General features: G+C 43.5%; 1 protein-coding gene across 1 annotated transcript in view; it reads left to right on the top strand.

Moving 5' to 3' along the window:
- Window positions 1-17204, top strand: part of LOC115499948 (histone-arginine methyltransferase CARM1-like) — a 248160-nt gene that overhangs the window by 172447 nt on the left and 58509 nt on the right. The gene's annotated exons all lie outside the window — the stretch shown is intronic.

The raw sequence follows: 17204 nt of genomic DNA on the forward strand, positions 1-17204 counted from the left end.
TTTTTTTTTTAACATTCTAGATCCCTAATTTTTTTAAATGTTTGTGGGAGAGAGAGAGACAGAGCGTGAGAGGGAGAGGGGCAGAGAGAGAGGAGACGAGGAATCCCAAGCTGGCTCCAAGCTGTCAGCACAGAGCCCAACGCGGGGCTCGAACTCACAAACCACGAGATCATGACCTGAGCCGAAGTCAGACGCTTAACCAACTGAGCCACCCAGGCGCCCCTGCACCACTCACTTTAAATTTTAGTTTAGCTTTAAAGGGCTGTTGCTACATGGTTGTATTTGGAGCATAGACAGATGTCTGTGTTTCAAGGAGCTTTTTCAGATTTCAGGCATAGGTTGGAGGATAGATTCTTTGTTTTGAATATGGTATTCTATTATCATTGTTAAATATGTGCAAATATTAGAGAATAAGTCAAAGGCAAAAGTCAGGTCATAATGGCTTTCAGTAATAGTTGGTTGGATATAATAATAACCTGACTGAGCTGCAGAGATTGGATGGGTGTGTGCGCATGCGTGAATGCGGTAATGTGCTTGTCATTCACACCTGGAGGAGGGCTGGATTTTAATGAGGGTTAGGAGGACAGAGAAGGAAGTTTGGCTGTTCCTTCTAATGAGTATCGTGAAATGTTTCCCCAACCCGGGACAACTGGTAACTCGGAGCCGTGGTTGGTTTTGGATCAAGTGAACAAAGAAGAATCAGAGACAGGCCAGTATGGCGTGTGTGGAAGGAAAGACTGCCAGAGCCTGCTGGCTGGAATGTTGTTTTCCTCTGTTTTCCTTTCCAACAAGTCTTGATAAAATATTTTTGGTCATTTCCTTCTTCACCAGTTCTTAAAAGTTTTTTTTGTTGAATATTGGATACGCACAAAAGAATATTTGTAAGATGTGTAAGTATAAAGGATAATGATGCAATGGACATGTGCCCTCTACTTTTAAGAAATAGGCCATTAGGGTTTCCATTCAAGGTCCGTATGTCTCCTCCTGATTGCTTTTCCTTTCTTCTCTAGACACAGGTAACCACAGTCTTGAATTTTTGTTTCTCATTCCCTTGTTATGTATAGTTTTACCTTATATATTTCTTTTTTTAAATTTTTTTATTGTTTTATTTTATTCTTGAGAGAGAGAGAGAGAGAGAGAGCGCACAAGCTGGGGAGGGGCAGAGAGAGGAGACACAGAATCTGAAGCAGGCTCCAGGCTCTGAGCTGTCAGCACAGAGCCTGACGTGGGGCTCGAACTCACTAGCTGTGAGATTATGACCTGAACTGAAGTTGGGTGTTCAACCGACTGAACTACCCAGGCGCCCCTACCCCTATTTCTATCCCTAAAAACAAACCCTGTTTCATAAATAGAATCATAACGTATGCATTCTTGTATCATTTGTGTTTTTCGTCCAACATCGTGTTCCTGATGACCATTCTGTGGATGTACACAACTATTGTTTCTTTATCTTCAGTGCTGGATACTGTTCTATTGTATGAAATGCCTCAAGTTGCTGGTTTACTGTTCTGTTGGCAGACTTTGGATGGCCTCCATTATACAAGTGTTGTTAGGAATATTCTTGCACAGCACCCGCCCGCCGCTGCGTCTTTGGTAGAGCTTCTCGGTATATACCCCGCAGTAGAATTGTTGGGTCACAGGACATGCATGCCTTCAACTCTGCTCTGTAATGACCGGGTGTTTCCCACAGTGGTTCTTCCACCTTTCCCTCCCTCCAGCAGTAAACGACAGTGCCATTGTTCCACAGCTTCGTCAGCAGTTGATATTGTCAGGCTTTGGAATTTTTGCCCATCTGGTTTTTACGACATGCTATTTGCGTTTGCATTTGCATTTTCCACTTATTAATGACTTTGAGCACCTGGGCAGAGCGTTTTGGCCGTTTGTGCTTTCTCTTCTGTGGAATACCTGTTCATGGGCTCTTTTGGACAATTTTTACTTTGAATTATCTTTTTAATTCTAATTCATCTGTAGGAATGCTTTCTGTACTCTCGGTATTAATCCTGTTCCATTATATGTGTGAAAAATAGCTTTGTCCAGTTGATCTCACCTTTTTCTTTATGATGCTGGTAGATTTAAATATGGAATTCTAAATAAAGGAGAAGAGGAGAATAGAAGCTTATGAAGAGAGAACCCTATAGTTAAAGATGCCTCCGCTTAGATTTTCATACATCTTACAGGGTATTCCTAAGGATAAGGAAGTGAGCCTAGAACTTTATCTCAGGTGTTGCTCAATCATTTAATCATATATTCATTCAAGTGCATCCCACAGTTGTGTTTTTTGGGAATATAGGAGTAGCAGTACCGATTAAGGTCAGTCTTCAGAGAGGTTCTATTCTTGTATTATTTTTTTTAATATTTATTTTTGGGAGAGCGCAAGTGGGGGAGGGGCAGACAGAGGGGGACAGAGGATACTAAGTGGGCTCTATGCTGACAGACTGACAGCAGCGAGTCTGATGTGGGGCTCGAACTCACGAATTGCGAGATCATGACCTAAGCCAAAGTCGGGCGCTCAGCTGACTAAGCCACCCAGGTGCCCCCAGAGAGGGTCTCTTCTGATAACAGAATGATCCTATGGTCTCTCATTTCAGACACCACTCCCCCCACCCCCCCAAAAAAAGTGGCATAAATAATTCAGAGATTTTCTTTTTCTCATACAGTTTGTTTTCACGTATGTTTACATATATTTTATTTTTTTAAGTTTATTTTTTTCATTTTTGAGAAAGCGAGCATGAGCAGGGGAGGGGGAGAGAGAGAGGGAGAGAGAGAGAATCCCAAGCAGATTCCGCAGTGTCAGCATGGAGACTGAAGCGGGGCTCAAACTCACGAACCGTGAGACCATGACCTGAGCTGAGATCAGGAGTCTGACGCTTAACAGTGCCCCTCACGTATATTTTAACTTGATTTGAGGAATAGTCCTGATTTTTAAAACCTTGAGAACCTAATACCCTTGGCTGTAGTATTTTAAGAGAAGAGAGGAAGGAATTATCTAGAGATACTCTTGCATTCCCTATCCATAGTCCCTCTCCAACCCCAGCATAAACCCTCAGTAATCACCAGCACACCATAAGAGGGGCCGTTCTAGAATTGTCTTTGCGATTGGTTTCTCCAAGAGAATCTTCATCCTGATTACACATATAAGCAGAACTGTTGCCTTCTCATGGAGTGGCGCTCCCCTCACGGACACTGTTACCCAGAGTGTGGCTGTTGTGTAATTATGAGGGTATCTAGCAAGGAGCTAATACACAGGAGAAGAAAAGAGAAAGAATTAAAACTTTTTGCACTATTTAAAACTTTTTGCACTATTTAAAACTTGGAATAATTTCAAACTTGCAGGTACGTTTTAAAAATAAAAATAGTTCAAAGGCTGCCCAAATTCTCTTTACACTTTACCCCCCTTGCTTTATCGTTTAGTCTGGTTTCCGTCTCATCCCTCCCCCAAATGTATATACACGTGTATGTAAATATTTACATATATGTCGATAGAGATAAAGGAGGAGGACACACACACACGCACACACACACACACACACGCACACACACTTTTTACTATGGGTCAGCGATATATATTATGACCCTTTATCCTTAAACATTTCAGTGTGTGTTTCCTAAGAATGAGGCTATTCTCTGAAATAACCAAAGAAGAACTTAATTTAAGAGTGAAAAAAGAAGCTGTACAACGACTTGGCCATTGAGTCTTTCGATGTCACTGATCCAAAGGTTTTGGAGAAGCTGCAGCATGAGCGGAGAGATGGTCATCGTGGGTGTTGGGGCTAGGAGAGTCTATGCCGAGCTGCCTTTTTGCTTGCCTATTATTTCCAAAGAGACTTGATTTTTAAAGCTTGAATTCCAAAAACCGTAGTTTTATTTTATCTTTGTTTTTGGCTTCTGTAGAGGATTTTTGTGTTTCTGTAATCTTTCTTTTCTGTATATAGTTGGGGCAGGTTGGGGGCGGGGGTAGCTTTTCAGATGCCGGAGTCCTTGAAATCCTTGCTGCCAAGTCTCTTTGGCCCCGGAGACGTACCCTGCATGTGGCCCCAAGGACAGGCTAGTCACCATGCATTCAGGGCCAAAGGTGATTAGAACCTTCTCAAAGGGTGGATTTAATGCCAGTCTGGTCCCTCCCGATGAAGGCTGTGGTCCCCACCGTGCCTCTGGCTGCTGCCGTGGGTGTCGTGAGATGCCCCCGTGGGCCAGGCCTTTTCACCCTTGTGGAGGGCGACCTGTACCAGCTCTTGATTTCTGCTTCTTACACTGACAATCATCTGTACAATTTGCGGGTGGCAAATCGCAAGTGTGAACAGCACACAAAAGATTTTCACTGTCAGCACAGGCTTTTATAGCGGCTCAGCACACAGTGCATGGGGCTCCTTTCGACCTTTTCATTATTTGGTAATTGAACCAGCAGACATTTAATTCTTTCCTCTGGAGTCTTCATTAAATTGCTCGGAAAAGATAAAATTGCAACAAGAAAGAAAAATGAACAAATTTAACTACCATCGCCTGGGCCTGGATTCTTCTTCTCACGCTAGGCTTCTGGGCTTTAAGTAAACAGAATATTTTCAAATTGCGCTGGATTCAATTTCAGTTGCTTTCAGTGGCTCACCCGGATTGTGTCCAGGCTGACCCTCAGACGGCAGGATGGTGTGAATGACTCCTTGTCTGGAGGGCATGTACACAGAGTCAGTTTTTGCGGGATAGTCATGAACTTACCCAAGTGCAGCCATGTGCTCTCATCCTGGGCCCCTTCTGACATTTCTGGGTCAGTAATAAGAGATCGTCCTTGTCCAAGAAACAGGGCAGGACTAAAGTCTCCCTTGGGTTCCCAGCCTGTCCACCTCAAAATGGCAGCTGTGTCTTTCTCTCTTTTTGCTTTCTTATGTACAAAACATAGAGCTGAAGCTCCAGGATCATATAGACCAAATGGCAAAGAAAAAGGCATTAATCAAACGTACACACATACACAGTCAAGAAAGGGGGTATTCCTTAATTTCAGTTGCACGCAAACACAGGTCATTTCGCTCCATCTAATTCCTTGGGGGGCCGGGGGAATACAAGACTATGAGGGTAAGCAATGGTAAATAGATTGATGCGTTACAACCAATTTAATCTTGAAATAGAGCTCTCTGGCACTGAGACTTAACAGTATTCATAATCATTGTTGGGCCACTTAATAATTAGACTTTACTGGTACACAGTTCCTCTGTCTGCCTCATTAGGATGACTTTGAAGGAGTCAGACCAGGTACTTCTAGATGATGGAGAGGCAGAAGTAAAGGCGGGTGGAATTGGAGCCTTCGAGATACTGCCTTTCTAGACCTGCCCGATTCGTAATCTCCGGCTGTTCTGTGCCTCATGGGAGCCACGAGACACATGTGACTGTTTGTATTTAAATATGGGTTAATTTTTAAGAATGAAATTCCTTAGTCACACTAGCTGCATTTCAAGTGCTCGACAGTCACAAGTGGCTGATGGCTATTGTATTGGACAGGGCAGGCAGGGAACATGTCCATCATTGCAGAAAGTTCTAGTGGGAAGCACCGATGCAGAGGACACAAGTGACCAGACTTCGCTTGGCTGGCATTGGATGGCCAGGCTGGTGTCTGTGTTCACGGCCAGGCATTGGGAGCCTTGGCCGGATTGGACTGGCTTGATGTTAGGTAAGGCGCCCTCCCCAGTCCCTCATGCTGTTGGCATTGTTTATTTTTCTCTGATTTGTGTGTGAGATCCGTCACAGAACAGGTTCCCTAGGAAACAGACTGTGGTGCAGAGATCTGCATGGAGGAAGTTTATCACGGAGGGCTCTCAGGAACCTGATGTGTGGAGAAATGAAGGAGGGAGGGTGGTACTATGCGAGGAGTCGTTAAGCTGCGTTACGATCGGAATAAAGTGAATGTCCACTTGCACGGGAGTTCCTGAGCTGGGGCTGCCTCTGGGAGTTGAATCACCTGGCGGCAAGGGCTTTCCATCCCACACCTTTTTGGTGTGCACTCCCTTGGGAAGGGCTGTGGCTTTGGGTCAGATGGCTGTGTGGGTGGAGGGAGTTTGGTAAGACAAGACCCAGCTGAGAGCCATCGTTGCCAGTGTTCCAGCAGCTGGGGGAATGAGTCCCATGGTCCCGAAGCAGAGATCTGTAACATATGCCAGAGCAGGTAGTACAAGATCAAGATTCCAGATCCTAACTTGGGACTATAGATAGGAAGCTGGGGGAGGATGGGGATGAAGATGTAATAGCAAAGCCAGGAGGTGATGGAACAAGCGCGATGATACTACAAGCTTAGACGAGGCCACAGGGCACTTTGTCACGTGTGCTTTAGGTGCGAGCAAAGACTGTCTAGAAATGGACTACACCACCTGACGCGACGCGCCTTCTGTCGGAAGCCCTGTGAAGACACGGCATACATCTAGGACACGATCTCTCCCCTCAAGTGGCTTACAATCCAGGTGGATTTCAAACAAGTGAAATTCTTGACACAAGACAGCAAGAACGTGTGAACGGCAGGGATGAGAAGCTCCTGGGCCAGGAACGGCTCCCGTCGGCTGGGCGGGTCAGGGAGGCTGGTGGAGGAGAGATGGGATTTGAATTGAATCCTAAAGGGCGAAAGACATGAAATGCCCTCTTTTCAAGCTTCGCCTCTTACTGCCGACAAGGAGATTTCTGAAGGCCCTTTGGTTCTTACGCGATTCCTTATCTTACGTGTGTTGATAATCTCTTCACAAAATACTTTGAAGGCCAATTCTTGAACACTTGAAAGAGCATATACTTTGAAGTTTTCTGAGTTTATCCTGATTTCAACTCTTTGAGCTAGCTTTTTTCTCCAGTATTTTTAGTGTCTCCTACAGCTTACTTCTACTTCCTTCTCATTCTCCACAGACAAAATGCCTGAGTCATGAAGTTCCATCCAGCCCATCAACACTTTTTATTTTTGCACTGACAATGAAATTAAAAGGTGGCAGCAAGGAATCTGTTAAGGAAACGATAATAAGCATTTTTGCGTAGCTGAACTTTTAGAATTTAGGATGCATTTCTACATCTACAAACATGTAGTTCTTCCAGAAGAATCCGTGAAGGGCTTGGGGCAGGTAATATCATCCCCTTATCATAGATAATGCAGTGCCTTGGACATGGTAGGTCTTCACCTGATCTTAGCCAAAAGGCCGAGAAGTGATGGCCGTGGTAGGTCTTGAAGATGGGACACAGCCTGTGAACATCCAGGGGCTCATGGTTCCCTCGGAGATGAAGAGGTTAATGTGTTGGCTAGAAGCTGGACCACCTACCCTTCAGATAGTTCTTCCAAGATACAGCAGAAAACCCATCTTTTTCTTGTAAGGAACTGATTGTGAAGCACTTAAACGGGCAGACGGGTCTGCCATGTAGGAGGGAAACCTTCCTCCATTGGCCGTATCAGCTAGGAACACACTTGGGACAAGAGCAGCATAAAGAAATCCACGGGGAACGCCACCTCATTTGCCACGAAACCCTACCCAGGAAATAAGAACCCTTCTTACAGCTGGATTGGTGATCGAGGCAAGGCCACGTGGGAGAAAGTATCTTTGCCTCTTTGTCTCAGCACTCAGTTCCTTATAACGTAGGCTCTAAACACCTTTGTCGGCATTAGAATTGATGATTCTGGAATCACCCAGGGTGGGGTTGTATCCTTGATCCACAGCCTAATGGCCGTGTGACCTCGGCAGGTATTAGTTTCTTCTTGCTGCTGTAACGAATTAACACAAGCTTAATGGCTTAAAACAACACATATGCATTGCCTTGCAGTTCTGAGCCTCAGAAATACAAAGTGGATCTTGTGGGGCTAAAATCAAGGTGTCACAGAACCGTGTTCTTTCTGGAGGCTCTGGCAGAGAATCCATCCTTTGCCTTTTCCAGCCTTTGGAGGCCGCCCACATTCCTTGCCTACAGGCTGCATCATTCTGACTTTGTTGTTGTTGTTGTTGTTTGTTTGTTTTGGGAGTTTTTATTTTGTTTTAAACGTTTATTTATTTTGAGAGAGGGAGAGTACACATGCATGCATGTGAGCAGGGGACGGACAGGGACAGACGGAGAGACAGAATCCCAAGCAGGCTCCATGCTGTCAGCACACAGCCCGAGGCAGGGCTCGATCTAACGAATTGTGAGATGGTGACCTGAGCGGAAATCAAGAGTCGGATGCTTATCTGGCTGAGCCCCCCAGGCTCTCTCTGAACTTTGCTCTTCACTATCATTTTCTTCTCTCCCTCTTACCTCCCTCATGAAAAGATCTTTGTGTTTATATGGGGCCCACTAATACAATCCAGTATGCTCTCCCCATCTTAAGATCCTTAATTTCATCACATCTGCAAGGTCCCTTGGCCATGTAAGGTAACACATTCAAAAGTTTTCAGGGAGCAGGATGTATACTTTTGTGTGTGGGGGGTGTTATTCTGCCTACTATAATAGGTTAGTTTACCTTTCTCTACCTCATTTTCTTCACCTATAAAATTTTAAATAGTCCCTTGTGAAGATACTTACGAAAATCACATGAGAAAATCGATATAGAAATTAGCGTAGTGCCTGACATTCTCTTGCTATTGTTATCCTTGTCACTATTCCTTGTGGCTATTAACGTTGCTGTTATGGGGCCTCATTTCACCCCTGTCTCTGTACAAGTCAACCCAACAGAGATCATGGAAGGGTGATCCCCAGGCAACAATGGGAGGCATGGGACAGAGCACGTTTTCTAAGAGTGTGCGTTTAAATTGCATTTTGCAATTTCCTTTAGCACCCCTTTTTAAAACCCAGACAGTTGCAAGAGGCAGAGCCTCTGTACTTATGCCCTGCCCTTCTCAGCAATTCTGCAGACTGGCCAGAGCCGTGTGTTAAGCTGCTCTGTAACATCCGGGTCTCGGGAGAAATTCAGAGCTGTTTCTAAATCCTTTCCCGGGTAGAAACTGTGCTTGCTGACCCAAATCTCCTAAATTGTCACATGGCCTCGGGTTTGGTGACTGTTGAGAAGAAACAAACCACTTGGGCATCAGGGAATAAACAACACAGTGGCTCTCAGATTAAGGTAGATCAGCATGTCCTGTAGGACTTCTGTAACACGGGTTGCTGGGCCCCAACCCTACAGGTTCCCATTCGGTAGGTACAGGGATGTGGACCAAGAACTCACATTTCTTATAAGTTCTGCTGTTGCTGATGCTTGGTCAGGGGACCACACTTTGAGAATTACTGGGATTGTATGACATCAGAGACGAAACAGCCCCCAGAAAGGGTTTCCCACAATGTCTGAGTTGGGCAAGTAAGGGAGCTGGATGGGAACAGTGGGAGGAGCCTTCCTGCCCCAAGCTCCCTACAGTGACAGGAACACCCCCTTCTTTTCGCGATGGATAGATTTTACCACATCCAATTTAGTAAATAGCCAGAAAGGCTGGAAGCCAGAATGTATTGTGCACATCACTGAGACATGGTTAAAAGCAACAGACTTAACTTGTCATTTTTTTTTTTTGACTTTTGGAAAGTTTGCTTTTATTTTTAACCTCAGTTTCCTCTCTTTCCCAGTTGTATTGAGAAATGATTAACAGATGTCACTAAGTTTCAGGTATACAGCACGATAGTTTGACTTAGGTATTTTGTGAAATGATTCCCACAATAGGTTTAGTTAACATCTGTCATCTCATACAGATAAAATACAAAGAAGAGAAGAAATTTTTCCTTGCCATGAAAACTCTTAGGATCTACTTTCTTAACAACTTTCTCAGACATCATACAACGGTGTTAGCTACAGTCAGTACGTTATATATTGTATCTGCAATACTTACTTCAAAAGTAAAAGATTGTACCCTTGAACCATTTACCTCCGTTCCCCACCCCCACCTCTGGTAACCACAAATCTGATCTCTTTTTCTATGAGTTTGGTGGAATTTGGGGGTTTTGTTGTATCATGTTTGTTTTTTTAAGACTGCATATAAGTAAGATCATACATACAGTATTTGTTTTTCTCTAACTTATTTCACCTGGCATAATCTCTTCAAGGAACATTAATCTTGTTGTAAATGGTAGGAATTCCCTCATTCTTCAGGGTTGAATAATAATCCATTGTGTACATATACCACAACTCCTTTATCCATTCATCCATTGATGGACACTTAGATTGTTTCCATGCCTTGGCTATTAGAAATAATGCTGCTATGAACATGGGAATACAGATATCTTTTCAAGTTAGCGTTTTCATTCCCTTTATACCCCCTCTCTTTGTTGTTGTTGTTTGAGGTACAATTGATAGTTTAAAATTGCACACAACAACTAATATGTACATCTTGAAAAGTATATACACACATCCATGATACCAATTGATAGGGAACAATCTGTTATAAGATGGTCGACAGGACTGAGAGGGAAATTCCAGTCCCTGACCAAAGCCTCTCTTTCCCGGTTCTTCTTCCTACCCCACTTGCCGGGCACACACACGGCAAATTACTCCTAATGCAGAATGCAGAAGTAACAAACTATAAATTGTTCCCTCTGCTTATGCTTGGGGCTCAGACCTCTGGAGAGTGATCTCCTCTGAGCCCGCCGGTGTAAAATAAACCTCCTGCCTTCCAAGATCTCCAAGTGCCGCTTGGTTCTTCTGCTGGGTGATCCAGACCAGGTTCCCATAACAGCCTCACTATAGCCGCCAAGGTACTAACCATGTCCTGCACCTCCAAAAATGTCCCTGTGTTCTGTTTTTGTTTGTGTATCTGTGTTTTTTTGTTTTATATGAACACTTACGTGAGATCTACTCTCTCAATAGCTTTTAAAGTACAGAATACCACATTGTTAATTACAGGTGCCATCTTGTACAGAAGATCTCTAGAACGTACTCATTTTGCATAACACAAACTTTATTATTTTTTTTTAAGTTCCTTAAGTAATCTCCACATACAGTGTGGGGCTCAAACCCACAATCGCAAGATTAAGAGTCACTCACTCTTCTGACTCAGCCAGCCAGGCGCTCCACATAACACAAACTTTATATCCAATAAAGAATTTCATTTCCCCCTTTCCTAGCCTTTGGCAACCACAGTTCCCTTCTCTCCCTCCGTGAATTGGGCATTTTAAGTACTTCATGTAAATGGAATCATGTTACTGGTCTTTCTATGACTGACTTACTCCATTTAGCATAATGCCCTCAAGATTCATCTCTGTTGTTGCAAATCACAAGAATTCCTTCTTTTTTAAGGCTGGATTATATTCCATTGTGGGCGTGTCTACCATAGCTCCTTCATTCATCTGTTGATGGGCATTTGGATTATTTCTGTGGCTTGGCTTTTGTGAATAAAGCTGCAGTGAGGGTTGCAAATATCTCAAGAGGCTGATTTAACTTCTTTTGGGTATATACTCAGAAGTCAGGTTGACGGATCACAAGGTAACTCTATTTTTTATTGTTTTGTGGGAACTCCACACCGTTTTCCAGAGGGGCTGCACCACTCTGTAGTCCCACCAACAGTCCAATTTCTCCCTGTCCTCACCAATACTTACCTTTTTGCGGTGTTTTGGAAATAGCCCTGCTAACAGGTGTGAGGTGATATCTCATTGTGGGTTTTACCTGCATTTCCCTGATGGTTAGGAGAACAACATCCCTTTTATCTGTTTTGCTTATTGGGCTTCTAGATCAATTTTATTTGAATGACGGTCTGGAGGCAAAAAAAAAAACAAACAGATTTTATTTTGGGCTTCTAGATCGACTTTTATTCGAGTAATGATCTGGAGGAAAAAAACAACAACAACACATTTTGGTGGGGGGGGGCTTCTAGATCATCTTTTATTTGAATAACGGTCTGGAGGCAAAAAAAAAAAAAAAAACCACTTTGAAATTGATGCCCAGTTTCCTCAATTTACAGATTTACAGAGGAGGGGCTGGAGAAGGTAAGAGGCTCGCCCAAATCCGTAGCTGTCTGTCCTCTGTGGTGGAAAGGTGTCCTCATTTCAACACGGCACTGTCAGTCATCTCGATCATTAAACCATAATTCAATAAATCAAACAACTCTTTGGCTCACTTTGCAGCATCTGAAATATTCTTTCCTCAAGCCTCAGTCTTAATTCATGGCCACTCAGCTCATTGTTCCTCCCTTTACCCCCTAGCAGCCCCCAGTGTGCACGACTGTCTGTTGTTGGCCAGTTTGAGGGAAGCAGCAGAAAAAACGCCTGTGGACCTAGAGCATTTTCCTGCAAGGCACCCACACATTTTAGGGGGAGTTGCGATCAGGGCACACGTTTTCTTGGCAGTCAGAGCAGGGAAGGTAAGACAGACTGTAATTTAAATTTGGCCAAATAAGTAAGGCATCCCTTTGAGCTCTCCCGGGGAATGAAACTGAAAAGCATCAGACGGTTGATTACTTATCATCGCTAAAAAGGTTTTGATGTCTTAGAGCTCCCTTCAGCCCTAACAGTGAACCCGTTTCACACTCACACCCTCCCCATGGCAACGCCTCCCCCCTCCCCCCTCCCAACCCCGCCCTAGCTGTACTTTTCCCAGCCAGCTCCCGGTAGTTGGAGAATTTCACCCTGTGCCAGGTGCCACAAGAGAAACACACACACACACACAGACACACACACACACACACACACACACACACACACACACACACGATCAATGTTGGCTGTGTGACGCTCTTGGAAGCCAGACCAGCATCTGAAGAGCAAAATATTCAGTCAAATCAACAGGTTGGTTTTCCCGCACAATGCTAAGTAATCACCGTGACTCCTTATGTTCCACAGAATTGATGAATCCTCATTCGCTCCGGGCTGGTGGTTTGGCCGTCATGCAGCCTCAGATTGGTGTCCAGCCTTGCTCTTTTCATCCGCCGTAGCTTAGGAAATGATAACTGGTTTTGCCACCTGGGTAACTTTTTAATGATCTGAAAGACCACAAGGAGCCAGCATTTCTTTTGTGCAGTTCCTCATTCAACAACCTAATAGCTATCTGAAAAGAGCTTTCTTGAAAAGAAGAAAAGTCTGTTCCTCTTGGGCAGAGGCAATGGTACCTCACGATTCTCTGATTAAACTATCACACTGAGCGTATTACGGGACATCCGACTTGCTTGAGACGGACTTACCGCTGAGGTTTCTTGGTATTTGCACTGATGCTTTTCCGCCAGCCAGCCGTGAAATGACAGATGAGTGTCCCTAAACTTGCGTGTGAATGGTAAGTCAAGTGCCCAAGAAGCTGCTGGGGCCCAGCCACCCCCTGAAGCCACCCTGGAGGTGGAAACATGTTTTTCTTTAGGGTTACCTTCTGTGCCCATGAGCTTGAATCAGGAGTGAAACCGAGGTCGGCACCACAGCGGGGTGCGATACTGGAAAGAAAGTGCGCTCCACGGTCTGCCCTCTGGCTCCAGTGGACAAGTAGCCTTTGCTGGCAGGTCCCAAACTTAGAACTGGAAGCAGGAAAATGGTTTTCTCTCCTCCCTAAACTCTTTTCAGGATATAACATTGGAAACCTCAAAACCTCTGTAAGGTTGTCTTTAAAAAAGCAACTAACTGCTTAGGTTTGGAGTGACCAGCGCTCCAGGCAGGAACCTGGTCGTTACTGCGTGTAATGTGTCTGCAGCATCCCGTTTGTGTCTCATGATTGCCATACTTTTTCAGCTATCCTGTGATATATGCAGATTGATTTGTTTTGAAAACTATGGATGTGCTACTGTGCTAACATACCATGTATGTTATAAATGACTCCAAAGTTAAAATGATGAGATACCCACTAAACATGTACCAATGGCCAAAATTTAGAAGACTGACGATAAAGGAGCTGAATGGCTCAGTCAGATGCGTGTCCCAACTCTCGGTTTCAGCTCAGGTCATGATCTCAGTTTGTGAGTTCGAGCCCCGCCTTGGGCCCTACGCTGACAGCGCAGAGCCTGCTTGGGATTCTCTCTCTCCCTGACTCTCTGCCCCTCCCTCACTCTCCGTGTCTATCAAAACACATAAATAAACTTAAAAATTTTACAAGACTGGGGCGCCTGGGTGGCTCAGTCGGTTAAGCATCCGACCTGAGCTCAGGTCATGATCTTGCGATCCGCGAGTTCGAGCACCGTGCAGGGCTCTGTGCTGACAGCTCAGAGCCTGGAGCCTGCTTCAGATTCTGTCTGTCTCTCTCTCTGCCCTTTCCCCACTCACACGCTGCCTCTCTCTCTCTCTCTCTCTCTGAAAAATGAACATTTAAAAAATTTTTTTTAATTTTTAAAGACTGACAATAAACCAGTGGGACCCACATTCACCTTGTGTGAGAATGTAACATGGGACAGGGACTTTCAAAAACCATCAGGTGAATTCTCTTTAGGTTAAACATGCACTGTCCCTAGCATCCAGCTGTTTTATCCCTTGGCATTTACCAGGGAGAAATGAAAATATATGTTTGCACAAAGATTTGTAGACAGATGTCCATCAGTAGATGAAAAGACAAACCAATTGGTGGTATATTCAAACAATGGAATACTATTAAGCAACGTAAACGAATAAGCTACTTTTCCGTATAACAGTATGGACAGATCTCAAAAATATTATGCCAAGAAGCCAGATACAAGAAAGCATATTCACCTATTTATGTGAAAGTCTAGAAAAGGTAAAGCTAATCAGTGACAGCAGATCAGTGGTAAGTGGGCGAAGCAGGGTCAGGATTGACTGGGAGGAAGCGGGAAGGCATTTGGCGGTGATGGGTATTTTCCGTATCTTGATGGCGGTGGTATTTACATGGGTATACATATTTATTAAAACACGTTAAACTGCACACTTAAGATGAGTGTGTTATATATGAATTATTCAACAAATATTCAGTAAACGTACTGTTTAAAACCAAAGGTAAACTTCTATTCACTTTAGTACTAGAAATCTTAGCCCATGCAATCATATGTATAAGAACCAGAAATAAAATTATTGAAAAGGAGGAAAGATAAAAATCCACATGGCTTTTAAATGCATAATATTTCGCTCTTGGCACACAAGAACCTATAGAGTTAATATGATTTAAAATATTGATATAGAGGCACCTGGGTAGTTCCATCAGTTAAGTATCTGATTTTTGATTGTGGTTTAGATCATGATCTCATGGTTCCTGCTATGAAGCTCCTCCTGGCACAGAGCCTGCTTGGGATTCTCTCTGTCACCCTCTCTCTGCCCCTGCCCCGTGTGTGCACTCTCTCCGTCTCTCAAAATAAACTTGGAAAAAACTATGTAATATTTGCTAATAACGTGATTTAAAGGTCTGGTTCTTTGTTAAACTTATCTTGATGCTTTTTGTGAAGGCTGTGGGGTAGAAAACATACAAAAATGTGTAAATTCAAATGGAAGGAAGGCAAAATGAATTGAGCAAAGTAAATCACAATGATTCATTTTCAGCCCATCTACCATTATGCAATGTATTTGAAATTCAATTAATACATTTCTCTTTTCTCTGATGTCAATCAGAGACAGCAGAGAGCCTGATGCGGGGCTCAAACTCACAAACTGTGAGATCGTGACCTGAGCGAAGCTGGACTCTTAACCAACTGAGCCACCCAGGTGTCCCCCCAAGTCTTTAAAATTTTCCAGCCACGAGACTTTTTATCATTTTCAGAAACAAAATCGCATAACAATGAAATATTCCCAAACAACCATTTTCAAAATGTTCTCTCCATAGCACGAGTTTCTTTTCAAAAATAGCTCCTCCTCCATTTATTACTCAAAGTCATCTTTATTTCAGAAGGGCGACTTACGTTTTATTTTTTCAAAAATGTCTGCTAGTAGAATAATTCTGACCACTACTTGTCATCACGGAAAATTTCAGCAAATGACAACTCTTGTCTTTAACAAGAAAACTCCATGCCTCGTCTATAAGTAGAGTGACTCTTCTCTGTACTTTGCTATGAAATAACCGGGGTACGCTTATTGCTGGAAAGATTTTCAGGGATAGCCCCATGTTCTCACAAAGTACTATAAACAGTCTGCTATCTCATAAAGGCCTTTTTCTAAATATATATGAAATCCCGTAGCCCCATGTGGGCTTCTTCCTACAAAGATTTGTCTCTAAGAACTTGCTGATGTGTGATGCCTGTTAGTGGATATTAATATTCGCTGTTCTTATTAATTATTATTAGTGTTTACATCAGTCATCCTGGTACTACCTACGGTTTGAGACCATGTTTTGTTTTGTTTTGTTTTGTTATTTTATTATATGGTTTTGATTTTTGAGAAATGCTCCAGAAAGAAAAACAATCATAAACACACACACACACACACACACACACACACACACACACACAAAGAGAGAGGCTCTGGAAAATGGGGAGAGGTTAGGTTTGCTAGAACCAACCTGGCATGGTATCCATAAGAACTGTAGAAATGGGCATCCAACAAAATTGATACTTGGGCTGCTGTAGCACTTAATTAATAGAAGTCTGTCTATATGTATCTACATATAGATATAGAGAGAGATATAGATCAGTCAGTCTAGTGAAGGGTTTTGAACGAGGCTCTGCTAAACTAACAGAAGACTAACTTGTCAGGGTAATGGCAACAGAAGGTTTATTTTTTTGCTCATGTACATGTTCATGGTTATGGCTTTTTTTTATTGACTGAAGCAAGTGACATGACCAAGACTAATGTGAATGGGGCAAAAACGTATGATTTTACCAAGGAGAAGGGAAGAAAATTTTCATGGACAATGTGAAAACAGCTTGGTTTCTTCATCTTCAAAAATCAGTCTGATTTTGGAAAACCTATTGCTTGGGCCACAGAAGGATAACTCACATTGGCTTAAGAGAAGAGAGAATTTATTTATTGGCTCATATAATCAGGCAGTCCAGAGGGCTTCTGAGTAATACCATCCGGCCTCCAGAGAATAGCTAGTGACCCAGATAAGTTTCATCCTCTGTCTCTCTCCCTCTCTCTGTCTCCTCCACCCACTCCTTCCCCACTAGAGCTCTGCTGCTTTCTATGTGGGATTCATTCTCCTACTATAGACAGTCCGTCTTCGTGTGGACGGGAAAGACCACTGGCACACAGGGGGCCCCTGAGTAACACCCTTTCAGACCCATGACTCAGGAAACAAGTAATCTTCTCCAGGTCTACACTGAAAAAACATCTTAGTGAAGTATTTTGATCAGTCTAGCCACCTGTTCTTCTGACCCTCATTCCCAGAGGAATGGAGTTCTGTGATCGCCTGGACCCGGTTCATATGCCAACTTCTGTGGCTGGGGCAGAGGAGGAGGCTGGCT

This window comes from Lynx canadensis, chromosome D4, assembly GCF_007474595.2.
Source record: "Lynx canadensis isolate LIC74 chromosome D4, mLynCan4.pri.v2, whole genome shotgun sequence".
Lineage (NCBI taxonomy): Eukaryota > Metazoa > Chordata > Mammalia > Carnivora > Felidae > Lynx > Lynx canadensis.